Source organism: Ambystoma mexicanum, chromosome 2q (assembly GCF_040938575.1).
Source record: "Ambystoma mexicanum isolate Mex_15411 chromosome 2q, UKY_AmexF1_1, whole genome shotgun sequence".
In the NCBI taxonomy this organism is placed as follows: domain Eukaryota; kingdom Metazoa; phylum Chordata; class Amphibia; order Caudata; family Ambystomatidae; genus Ambystoma; species Ambystoma mexicanum.
The window spans coordinates 871,460,288-871,474,361 of record NC_090924.1 but is presented as its reverse complement, the minus strand read 5'-3'; the positions used below and the strand labels follow the sequence as shown (position 1 = coordinate 871,474,361).

Here is a 14,074-nt window from a genome sequence, read left to right as displayed (position 1 = left end):
TTTATGCTACAGATTTCTGGGTCATCAATCCTGTCTAGGAGTTAGAGAGGACAGAACATTATTTTCTGTGACATGTTCTGGGGGTGGGGTGGGCATCCCCGGAGTTCTATCACGGGTAGTGATGGATATTAATCCCATAATTGACCGGCTAATGCTAGTGCCAGCTTTACCCTGGGGAGGATATTGTCCAATGACAAAAGTAGTCAAGAGGCCATCATGAATCTCTTTCCACTAGAAAGGGGAGCTGTGGCACCATGAATGAGGGCAATTAATGCCCCCCCCTTGTAAAGATACAGTAACCTGTGGATACTTCGGGTAAGGCTGCCAGCCCTGTGACTCCTTTATCATTGGTTTGCATTTATTTTGATAACTGCACCTTACTTTCCTCTCCTTTTAGGCTGTATGATTTTATTTGCACTATTGCTGTTTTAATTAATCATTTTAGTTACCTTTTGAGTTCCCTGAATGCCATTAGGGCTGATGGTGCCTGGCCCCCTTAGCATGCCGTAGCTTGCTCGGCAGTGCAATTTATTTCACTTTAAGACTTGCGTGCACTCATTGCTGCAGTCTTTCTTTGCTGCCTAGACACAGCATCACGGGATCGCCCTCAGCAATACAATGTTCCTATTTAAAGAGACCCAGGCCAGGAAGCACAGCGAATGAGCGCAGCGGGAACGCACTTGTCACGCCAAAGTTGCACCCAAGTTAAGCACGTCTGTTGTCGTCCGTGGCTGGACGGGCCCTGGACTAACATCCCCCAGACTCTAGATACTGATTTTATCAAATGGTCCAGCAAGGACCTTCTGTCTTTAGCACCACCAGATACAGTTTGACCTTGCCTTAACAACGTCTCTACTCCAATCGAGGCGACAATAGACGGCTCCTATAAAGGGCTGCTTGTCAATGCACGTTAGCTTGTCTCTCATTGCAGCATTCTGCCATGATCTTTTTGTGGACTTAAACCCAGAACTTGTCTGCATGGCAGTGGCTTGGCTGAACGTATTTTCAGGACCCTCGGTGGTCCAAATGCCTCCCGATGCTTACTATATTATCCATGCTGACTAGGTGACATGGGCGGGAATCGCTCTGATTTCTAAAACTGCATTGGCAGTCACCTCTGCACTCCTAACTCATGTGATTAAAATGGAAGCCCTTTTAGTTCGTGTTTCCACGTCTGCATCTTTTACACAGCATTTTTTAATTGTCTATAGAACCCCTGGAGCAGATTCATCTTTCTGCAGTCCATTTTTGGAATTGACTGCTAATGTGGACTTGCAGTTCTCCAATCGTGGGATTATTGGGGACTTCAGCCACAAATGTAACCCTCCTGTCACACCGACATTGACTCCATTTTTTGAGACTATGCGTGACCTAGGTTTTAGCAACTCACTGGGCAACACGCTGGATCTATTATTTTTTGCCGCCAAATCTTTGGTCACAACCCTCCTTTTCCGGTCCTTTCATCTGACCACCTGGTGGTTCCCTTCTTTGTTCATGTAAACACCACCTGCGTCAACACAGGCCCAAAGAAACTTCTATAACGCAGTTGGAATATGGTACATAAGAAGGATGTAAAAGTGAATTTACAGGCAAAATGCAATGCCACTGATCAATTGGATATTTCCTTTTTAACACACACATTTACCTCTGTTGCTGACTCCTTGGTCCCGTTAAAACTGCATAAGGCTGCCGGTAGGCCCTGCAAACCATGGTATTATGACAACCTGAAACTACTGCGCCTAAAAAAGTGTCAAGCTGAATCTAAATGGCGGTCATCCTACTCCCTGGAAGACAGGACCAGATTTATCAGATTTATGCATAAATCTAAGAGCTCCCATCAGGCAATTCGTCTTGCAAAATCTACCTTCTAAACACAGCAGTTGGAGAGTGCTGTGAATCAGCCTAAGGAACACGTTTCCCTTTTGCGGTCGTTGTCATCTAAAACCGACACGCTAGAAGGCGTAACTCACACAAGTCTTTCTGCTATGCTTTGTCTGACTTTTTTATTAAAAAGGCCAGCAATATTTTTGTTATTGTTTTCATTTTTTATTTAGTCCTTATGGAAAACTCATTATGCCTTTTACACATAAAAAATTAAAACAATTTGAAACATTAGATATACATATTTCATCATTAAGAAATCAAAAACTTCATAGATTACAACAATTTCACAGTCTGACAGATGTTACCAAATTAAGATCCCACATAGTTGGGTTTATGTTTTGTAAGCACATCAGGTATATTATTCATATGAAAACATAGCTCCTACTTTACATTTGCCAAGCTTTTCCATCAGGAATATTTTCCATGGACAACTTCTCCAAGAATCAATTCCATATGTGATAAGCGGCAGCGGTAGCTACCAAAGAATTACCCGTATAGATCATGGACCAAAATTGGTCCGTGAAGTAGCCATTCTCTTCTCTAACAAAGTTACAGTAACCTTTTTTATATTGGGACCCTAAGGTTTCACAGCCAGTGAGAACATGTTGCGCTGTTTCAATCTTGTCAGAACATAGTATTCATAGGCAGGTAATATATTTAAGTGCAGATAGACTATAAATCTGCGCAGTTTAGTACTCATCCACTTAGTCAGATAGGTCTGCGGGATGTTAAGAGGGAATCCCTGCTCTGTGTACTCTATGTACGACTGTTTTGTATTGAGTTTGATATTTTCTACCTTTTCGTGATGGACTGATTTAACTCTTAGTTTACCTTAAATTGTTCCACTTCCTCCTCGTTAGGTAGTAAGATGTTCATCACTTCGAGGTGGTGGAGAGCAGCTGTACTTGATTCGGTATATGCTGAGTTTTTCCTGGTTTCTCTCGATCTATCAATTAACCATTTAGTGTGATTCACCAGGGTATTTCTAAGCTTAAGTCCCACTTCCAATTCATGTACCGAGGTAATATACAATAAAGTTCTAGAGATTTCCGAACACATTAACAAGGAAGTTAGGCCTAGTTTGAGGCGCAAGGCCTCCACAGCAACTGCCTGTGGCACTCCCAATATTGATCTTAGGAGTTTTCCCTTCAGTTGGTCCAGCCATTGTATATGCTGATCAGGGAGGTTTTTTAAAGCATACATTATTGCAGGTATTGTACTTTTCACATATGCTTCTCTCATGGCTTCAATGCTCCCACCACACTTTTTAGAGACATAGCTTTTAATGGCCTGCCATCTGCCCAAGATCTTCATCTGCACTACTTCCCTGTGTAGTTGGCTTTTTGGGACCACATAAATAGGGCTTCCTAAATACATATATGAGTGAACAACTTCAAGTCTGGCACCTCCGATGAACCAGCTGTTTTTTTGTTTTTTTTTGTTTCCCTTCTAGGATCATGACCTTGGATTTGCTTCGATGTATCTTTAATCCATTGATGTTAGCATGTTTTTCAAGGCAGTTCAGAGACCTCTGCAGGCCTACAGGGGTCTGGTCCATAGGAATTGTGTCATCCGTGTGGCACAAAAAGGGCACAGGCAATCCAGCTAGTTTGAGTGGAAAATTCACACATTCTTTAAACCATTGGTGCATGTCGCTCACTTATATGTTATTAAAGGTTGGAGTGAGTACGCAGCCTTGTTTTAACCACAGGTTCGTATTGATTTTTTGTGTTAGAGTAGCTTCTTGAAAAGTTCTTACAACCAATTCTTTAATAAAATATAATAAATTCTGGTTTATACCCCAAGCCAATAATTTCTCCCACAGTCTGGCTCTAATAACGCAATCAAATGCACCCGAAGAATCAACAAACGCGACATATAGTGGTGCCCCCGGGCATTTTCTTGATTTCTGCTAATATCAGTTTAACAGCCCAAATGCAATGCACCATACTTCCTCCATGACAAAAGCCTGTTTGACTCATATGCAAGATGCCACAATTCATACACCCTTTGTTAATGTCCTTCAGCAATATTTTAGCTGGCATCCAACATTGCCAGAAGTCTATAGTTCCTTGGATCGTCTCTGGGTCCTTTCTTATGGACCAGTACAAGGATGAGGACCACCAACTCTTGGGTAACACACCGCTCTTCACAATGCCTTTAAAGACAACGCAGAAAAATATCGCATAGGCTACTTTTTAATTAAAATATTAGGTACATCATCAGGACCCGGAGCTCTAGAAGACTTGGACCTTGTTATTATCTGATAAATATCTACATCAAAGTCCAGTTGCCCTGGTCCACTTTCCTCTTGTTTTGTGCTGATTTGCTCTTTTTTATCTGGTTCAATGCTATATATTTCTTTAATATGTTGAACCCAGGAACCCTTGTGATGTTAACTAGTTCTCGACAATCTCCTGCAGTCATGTGAGTGCGGTATAGCTGCCGTAAACTTTTGGCGTACTTTGCCCTTATTAATCTGTATACCATTTTCCACGTATTTGAATTTTTAATTGAACTTATTTTGCTCTATCAATGTTTTATATTGTCACTTTCAGCTTTTTCATGACCAGATCTTTCTCCTTACATTGTAACAGTTTCGATCTACGAACCAATCTATAGGACCTACGAAATTGTTTCTTAATTTTTTGTACTGTTGCATCATACCCTTCACCTTTAGACCCTGTGATGTAATGTGTTCTTTTATCTATCTTAACAGTGTCAATAATGTTTTGCAGAAAGTTGGCCTAAACATGCATATAGTCTACACTTTCTCTGTCTCCCTCGTAGTCAGTTCAAGCATGATATTATGTTCCAAGTCAATACTTGCAGCCGACCATTGGATTTGGTTGCCATGTGGATTGCCAGTAGCTAAAGCCGCTAATGACCTCTTATTCACTGCCCTCTGATGTTCTATTATGACTGACAGGACCACATGATCACTTATTAAACCCAATCTCATAGCTGGGCCTCCTTGCACCAAGGTTGGTGGTTAAGAGAATCGGCATCCAGACAGGACGATTGTCCTTTAGCACTCCAGGTAGTGCAACTCCAAATATCAGATTCATCTGTTAATTCTAATGTGTGCATGTCACACCAAGCAACTGACCATGTGTTCCCCCTCTCCATAAGGAGGCACCTAACTCCAGATTTTCCAAGGGTAAACAGTTAAGTGCCAGGCTATTATGCAAGTCTATGCAAAAAGGACAGGCATACTCGTCCTTGGCACTTAAGGGGTAATCTTCTGCCAGTATCACTGCCCTCTCACATGTCTCTTCCTCCACTGACCATGCTGACAACATCTTAACTACTTTCTCTAATATATTGTTGGTACTATTGCTCTCCAGGAGGTCGTATAGTATCAACGTTTTAGTTTTCACTTTAGAGAAGTTGCTAATCACTGCTGCTATCATATTCTCTGAGTGGTTTCCATTCATATATTCATATAGGGAGCTATCTCAAACTGGACTCTTGCTACTATACACAAACCATCACACGGGCAGACTTCACTTCTTTTTTTGCAGGTTGATTGAACAACGTATAGCCATCTATCAACAATCCCTGCATCGTCCAGGTTTCCTTTAGGACAAAGATATCTGCTGAGTTCAAAGATTTTTGACTTTCTAGGTTCGACATAAAAGAATGGAATCGACGCCCCTCGTGTTGCAAGATAAGAATTTCGTACCATCAGGCAAATCTGGTCAATTATATATATGCTGCTATTTTAATTTCCGTTTCTATATCAGAGTTTCCCTGAGGGAGACTAGATGGAAGCGATGGAGGAGTACCATTATCAGAGAGTTATGATAGATCACACCTCTGCTCTTCATAGCAAGGCATGAACGAGTTCATCCCCAGACTTTTCGACAGGATGATATCCACCACTAAGGCCAAAATAAACTCCATGTCCCTCTGTTCCTGCAAGAGCGAATTACATGTAGTAAAAATGGCGTTTGTGGTAGCTGTCAATGCAGACCATTCGGAGGTGTTCAGAATGAAAGCATCTGTATTCGTCAATCTGGCTCCATCAAAGGACTCTGTGAAATCACTGGGTGATGCATCTTCAAATGAGGACGAACTTAGTCTTTCCAAGTCTGGCGTTAATGAGAGATTTGTCCCTGCAGTCCCACTTTCTGTTGGCTTTTCCTGATTTGATGATTCAGATGATTTTTATTTTTATTTGTGCATAAATTTACAACGAGTTGTTATTATCTATACTCATAGATGGAGTGTGTGAGGTTATAGCTTCAGTTGTCACCGCAGGTATGCATTAACTCGTGTTATGCTTACTACTTAATGGCTGAAAGAAGCCTGTGAGTTTGAATGGTCATTTGATATTTATGCTGGTGATGTAATTGTTGCTCACAGCAATAGCCAACTCCGGTCTTACAGCTTTTGCTCGCAAGGAGCCATTTGATCACCCAGGTCCAGACTTTTGCACCAGGCTAGCTGTCGGCCGTGATTTCTGCATCAGTGTCACCTTCCCCGGTTTTCCCTGTGCCGATATTGTCAGGGTTTTCCCAGAGCAGAGTGTCGTCATGCCCACAAGGGGTGTGTGCGGTAATGGTGGTTTATTCACAGTTTTTATGCGGCACCGCATCGTAGTTGTTGTACTTAGTTTTCTGACCATGATAGTGGAAACAGAGTTCAATGGGGAAAGGGTGAGGTGGGGGAGGAAACAACCACTACCTTATAAACCTGCTTGATTTCAGTATTATACAGAAGAATGCCAGGTCAATTTTTCCAACATAAATCACATTCACAGAGTTCTTACCAGCAATCCAGACCGATAATAACTACCCCCTAACCCGCCTTTCCGCTCGCCCCGCCCAGACTGTCCAGACTGCCACTTAGTTCCACTCTGCTCCGCAGAACCACAGGCTTCTTGTGCACACAACTACTCCTCCAACAATGAAAGGGAAAAAAACTGCAGTTTCACCAGATTGTTAGCCAGACTGCCACTCAGTTCCACTCTGCTAGCAATATACGTGAACAGATCAGACTGTCGGGTCAGAGTGCTGATCCTCTTGCCCAGCTGGTTCCCTCTATAGCCCCCACTGAGTTGTGGTCCACCTTTCCTTCTTTCTCTCCTGGTGATATTTTATGAGCCACTAAGCATCTTAAATATGCTTCTCCTTCAGATGCTATTTCCTTAGGGACTCTCCATTGGATATCTCAGGTTGTTAATTTTTCCTGTTACTCGGGTGTCATTCCAGTGGAACTGAAGCAGTCTCTGGACATTCCCTTTCTGAAAACGCCCTCTCTGGACCCTTCTGTTCACTCTTATTTTAGTCACATTTCCCTCCTCCCCTTCATTAATGAAACTTTTGGAAGCACTGATCTCTCCTTTAATCACCTCTTTTCTGGAACACTCCAAGTTCCTGGATCCTTTCCAGTCTGGTTTCTGCTGCGGCTGAGGCACGGAGAGTATACTTGTCTCAGTATTTGACGATCTTACTCGATTGGCAGACCAGGGGGTTTTGGGGGACTGATTCTTTCAGAACTGTCAGCAGCCTTTGATGCAGTGGACCACACTGTGCTGCTGAACCGCCTCGCTTTGGCTGGCCTCTCGGGACAAGTGTTCTCTTGGTTTGCGTCCTTCTTGACATACAGAAGCCAGACACTAACCCTATCTTCTTTTTCTTCTTCTTCCACTCTTCTTTCCTGTGGGGTCCCCCAGGGATCTGCATTGTCTCTCTCTTTATTTAATATTTACCAGCTTCTTGCTTTGCTCATTCACTCCATGGCTTCCGGTGCTACTCTGTTGCTAATGACACGCAAATCATCTTTCGGCTTGACTTGGCTCAGCCAGACACAGCGTCTCAGCTTAGGAGCTGCCTGGCGGCTGGGGTAATTCGATGAGTAGTAATTGGGTTGAGTTAAATGAAGACATGGCAGAGGTACTGGTGATTGGCCCCTCCCATGGCCCACACTCTGGCTTCCACCCTCTTTCCCATCCTGGTCCTTGGAATACTGGCCCTCCGAGCTCGGCCCTTGCCCCTCACCAGTGTCTGAGGTGAAGAACTTAGGTTTTAAGTTCTCTGCATCATTATCTACCAAAGCCCAAGTCATTTCCATTTGTAAGACTGGCTATTTCGAACTGAGGGTCATTTGAAAGGTCATGCCTTTTCTCCTGACCCAGTTGTGTGCTCTTGTGGTTGCCTCTCTTATTCTGAGCCACCTGGATTATTGGAATTCCCTATTCCTTAACCAGCATCTTTATCTCTTCCATCGCCTGTAACTGCTGCAGAACCTGGCGGCCCAAATTGCTACAGAGAACCGGAAAGGTTCCCACATCTCCCCAGTACTCCGTTCACTTCACTGGCTGCCGGTCCAGCAACACCTCAGGTTCAAATCCTTTTGTATCGTCCATCGGGCCTTTGATGGCCAAGGGCTGTAGTGCCTGCAGGAAATGTTTCAACCTTATGAGTGGGTGCGGTTGCTCTGGTCCCAAGACGCTTGTCTACTGCCTGCTGCTTGCTTCCATGTTGCTAGGATGGGTGGTCACTCCTTCTCCAACGCTGAGGCTAAGCTATGGAACTATCTTTCTGTTACTCTTCAAGCCAAGGAAGACCATCTTACCTTCTGGAGTGTTCTGAAAACTCACCTGTTCGCACCAGGAGCACTTACTCTGCCCCTGCAGTAACTTCTTCTGGCCTGACTCCTCAAAAGAATCCTGCTGCCATCAGACTTATCCTGAACAGAACACTTGCATCAGTACGATCAGTCGCCCCATTACGTCTATGCTCATTGCCTATTCATGTCATTGGTATACGAAATTTGCTAAGCTAAGCAACCCCACCCAACACGGCACACGCAACAACTGACACGTCTCACTGTATTCGACCCAAATGGCTATAATCTAATCAGTATCCAACTCCGAATTAACCTACCATTACACGGCACCTGACCACAGCATACCCGTACTACCAGTTGCCCAGCTCCCCTTTGGTTGCATTAAACGTGTAACAGCAACCTCTCACAGTGAACCCTTTAACTATATTGACTTTTCCTGTACTATGTCACTGCTAGGCCAGTCTACTGTCTAAAGACTCTTATGCATGTTTCACTAGTGTAATGCCAACATAGCCTAATGTACTCTGTCAGATTATTTTACGTATGCTGCAAATCCCAGAAAGTATATTCCTTTACAGCCCTTTACTAACTGACTAAACATAGTGAACGTGTGCTGAATTAGCCCACTTCACATTAATACAACAATACTGTACATGAATGCATATTGATATTGACTACCCTGTACTAGTTCAACTCTGCATTAGCTCCAGGCTATCCTATCTTAATTGCCAATTGTCATACAAATGCCAGACGCGCTTATTCAAATTGCACTGCCATATGCTAGACTTGCCAATCTTCAACTGTGCTACCTATGTTGAACTAGCCTACATAAAAATTGTATTCGGCCTGTCTGTGCTAGACCTGCCTACCTGCAATCTTCAACTGTGCTACCTATGTTGAACTAGCCTATTTAAAAATCATATTTTCCCTGCCTATGCTAGACTTGTCTTTCTTCAATCAACAACCACGCTTTCCATGCTGGACTAGCCCCTTAAAAACCTCCCTGACTGTACTACCACAGCCTGACTACCCTATTCTACACTTATCTTAAAACAATGCTCCTCAGAAGGACTCTGATGTCCTCTCTGTTGCTGCTCACCTTATCAATAATCTATTTAACCATGTCCCAAATTAGACGTGCACCTTGTCCCACACCTGACAGAAACACTAGGCTTCCAGCGAGATTATCCTCCCTTTATGAACCGAGCAAGGACTTAAACGCCTGCTCCAGCCGCAAATTAATTACCTCGCATGCTGAGCAAGCCTCTACACTAACAACACCTTGCATCAAAACTGAACACTATAATCCAACTTTGTTGAAATTCCAAAAACCATCTAACACAACTTCAGTATCTGGAGCCTTGATTAATGCCAGGTCTGTAGTGGCGCATGCCATTAGAAATAGCGGACATCCTAACCACTGATGATCTTGACTTCCTAGCTGTCACAGAATCCTGGCTGCATGAGGCAGTGGGCCCGGCCCTGACACTAGCCATACCTGATAATGATCAAATAATCAGAATGGACCGACTGAACGTTAGAGGTGGCGGCTTAGCTAATATAGCTAAAACTAACCTCGCCTTAAGACCTCTTACCAAAGCCCCACTCAAATCATGCAAACATCTCACCGCCAAATTGCCTATATCACGCGCCGTACCCTAACTATCTACCTAATTTATAGGCCACCAGGACCTATCGGCACATTTGAGGAGGACCTGACCAGTCTCCGAGCCAACAACACTAAAGACTCCTCTCAACTTCTCATATTGGGCGACCTCAACCTAGGATTCAATGATCCAGAGGACAAACAAGCCCAAGTAACAGCAACAATGCTCACTGAACATGGCCTAACCCAAAAAAGTCCTCTCTCCAACCCACAACAAAGGAAGGACCTTAGATTGGGTTGCCACCTTGAACTGCCGACATCCATCACTAAAATGACCCCTCAACTATGGACTGACCACCATCTAATCGACCTCTCCATAACTATAGATAAACAAATAGCCAAAGATAAAGTCATGGCACCTCTTCTCCCTACCAGATCAAAAAAGGACATCACCCTGACAAATTTCTACCACTTATCCTTCAAGCTATTAACACCCTCTCAAGCAGCTCAGATCCTGATCACTTGGTGGATCTTTATAACAAAACTATGACTCAGGCCCTTGACACCATCGCGCCACTCAAGTTATGCAAGAGTAAACAGCAGGCACACCTCAACGCCTGGTTTACCCCGCACCTTAAAGCACTAAGGCTACAAAAGAGAAAATTAGAAACCCTATGGCGACATTCCCCTACTGACGAAAACAAACTGGAACTGAAGGTCTTCGCAAAAAAAAAGGAAATTATCCATACTAAAAAATATCTCTGCAATGAAAGAATCTCCAATGCCAGCTCCAATACTAAGGAACTGTTTGTGATCCTGCGGGAATTAGAATCCCCTATATCTCCACCTGACAACATTCCCAAAGACAAACAATGGTGCACTAGCATCCAGAATGCCCTAGCCAATAAAATAACGACACTTCAAATTAAAATTGCACAAAAAAAGCCTCCCTGCCTCTTACTGAGACACCATCTACCAACCTTGCTAAAGACATGCCTGGCTCAGCACCGTTTAAATTCACCGAAGTATCCATTCAGGAAACCGAAAAAATTATCGCATCCTTGAAGCCCTCCAACTGTAAGGGTGACAATTGCCCTGCCCAAATATTAAAAGATGCTGCAAGAGATTTAGCCCCCTTTATCTCCAAATTAATGAATGCCTCCTTCTCAACTAATACTGTCCCAAGTAACTTAAAAATAGTCTTGGGTCTTACCTCTTCTCAAGAAGCAAACGCTAGACCCATCTATTCCCACTAACTACAGGCCCATCACCATGGTACCCTTCCTTCTCAAGATGATAGATAGAGTAGCCTATCTTCAAATTCAGAACTATCCTGAAGCCAACCAGCTTTTAGGCTCCCGCCAATCCAGATTCAGCCCACAACATGGCACGGAGACAGCCTGAATTGACCTCAAGGCACAAATCAACAAGCTCAATGACAAAGGTAACAAGGCCATGTTGCTCCTTCTTGACTTGTTGGCAGCCTTTGACTTGGTGGACCATGCAGTTTTATGCAAACACCTAGAACTGGCTGCCCACTTCTCGAGCGAAGCCATAGCATGGGTCCAGTCATTCCTAGATAATAGAACTATGAGGGTCTTCTTCGCCTCTGCATCGGCAGACCCAATCCAGACTACAAGCAGCGTTTCATAAGGCTTGTGTGTCTCGCCAACTATGTATAATATATTTACCAAGCCCTTATTCGACAAATTGGACAGACTGGGTGTCACATACATGAACTACGCAGATGACACCCAGATCCTCATTCCCCTTTCGGGCAATTTTGTATCTGATACAGCCTTGGTAAATTAAATATACCTCCTCATTCAGGCATGGATGGCAACCCATGGCCTCTGCCTGACTGACGATCAAACAGAGATCCTGATCCTCGGCTCTGCTACTAATCTAAAAAAACTTGGCACTAACTACTCTGCCTTCAACATCGATGGCAACATAATCCCAGTAGCTAAAGAAATTAAGACGCTAGGCTTTTACCGTGACTCTACCCTAACTTTGAGAAAGCAGGTAAACTCTCTGGCTTAATCTACAGCATACACCTGTAAACTTATTAGATCTTGCAGGCCATTCCTAACTCAAACTAGTTGCATTATCTTAGCGAATGCGCTAATACTTTCTAAACGTGACTACTGCAATGGCCTATATCTAGGAGCCAACAAATACATCATTAACAAAATCCAGACAATGCAGAATAATCCCTTTAGAATGGCCCTTAACCTACCCTCCAGAAAACATATATCTAATACAAGAAGAGATCACTATTGCCTTAAAATTAGTTATAGGATCCTTCTCAAAACCGTCTCGTTAAGCTTTAAGTGCCTTAATAACGCAGCCCCACCTTACTTAAGGAAAGAATAATAAGAAGAACTTTGAATGTTTAACTCCCACTGCCTTCAAATACCTAGATTTAGGTTAAAAAAAACAGGTGGAAACAGCTTTCCGGTAAAAGCTGGCCAGTACTGGAATGCACTCCCACCTGAGCTTAGAATAGACCAATCCTACTACAGCTTCAGATGCAAAACCCTCAACTGGATACGATCTAACGACCACTACGACTAACCCACTGACACTAGATTCAAAACCTTCTCCGGCACTCAAAAGTACTTCCGCACCGGACTTCTTACTGTACCTATCCTGACCTGTGTAACTATGTATGCATTGTATTATTTTATTATGTATGTATTGACCTCATTTAACCCCTTGTCTATACAATGTATGTAAGTTCCTACCCTGCCTTTCTTTACAATGTAACTAAGCTGTAAGTATCCTTTATACTCGGTTGCGCCTAGTTACCTAAGGGTTTGGTGCGCCCTACAAATTAATACACAAACAAACAAACAAACCTGTTTTAGGCTGCTTATTGCCCCTGTTGTAATCTTCAGCACGAAGATGCCTCTGGCGTATGCACACTTTATAAAAACGCATAACATAAAGATAGGGCTTGTGGAGGCCTGGCTTATTTCAGATTTGCTAACTATGGATTTCCTGTAGCTGGCCATGTCCTGGCATTGCGACAGTTGTATGAGGGCCATGGAAGAAAGAGCGGTATGTGACCAAGTACCACTACATTATTTTAATTTCAAGTCTCACTAGGCCCAGGAAACCTATTTAGGAACCATTTGCCTTGCCAGGACCCACTGTCTCTATGCCCATTTCAAGATCAGCCAACTCCCGCTGCTGATTATACTGGGGTTTTGGCGAGACTCACAGCCTTCCGACGCTGCTGTCCCTGTCAGGTGAATGTTTCTGAACACCCACTTCCTTTTTCCTGATATTAGTATGTGTCTTGTGGCTGTAAGACTGCTGTTTTGGGAAAGGGGGATTAGGAGGACTCGGGAAGCAATGAAACATTGACACTTAACCATAGGTCATTTTTGACACAGCCCAATTTCAGGGTCAAGCCCGGAAGCAGAGTCAAGTTTGTAGAGGAGCAGTTGGGTCGTGTCCTAAAATTGCATTATGGACACTTGGAGGTATGTTTGTAGTAGAGCTGACTTTAACCTGGGTCTTGTTGATGTTTTTATCTTAATTTCATTTTTACTGTGTAAGATCTTTGTGGTTTCATATTGTTTGTATTCTATTCTACGTTATGTTGCATTTCTAACTAATTCAATAAATGGTGGTTGTATCTTTTGAAAACCAATGTTAAAAAGGTTAATTACAGAACGGTAATTTTCGTTGGAAAAAACGTGATTATGCCATATGTTGGCATAGCTGCCATGCACTTCAAGCAACTGCCAGCATTTTCGCAATGCTGCATTGCATTGATGTAGCACAACCTGTGGTAAAGTTAAACAAATAAATATTAATGATAAACAAATAAATATATGTACTTTACTGATTGTATAATTCATTTGCAATACCAATAACGAATGTAATCACTTATAATACCCATTGTCCATGTCCCCATGTAGTTTATGAAAAGTGTGATAAACCGCATAAACGTTCTTACTTCTATTCTGCACTTTAAATACTGAAATATTGTCCAGA

At 43.0% G+C, this 14,074-nt stretch overlaps 1 protein-coding gene across 1 annotated transcript in view; it reads right to left on the bottom strand.

Moving 5' to 3' along the window:
* The window catches only part of LOC138569029 (patched domain-containing protein 3), a 146,221-nt gene that overhangs the window by 128,623 nt on the left and 3,524 nt on the right, over positions 1 to 14,074 (bottom strand). The window lies entirely within an intron of this gene.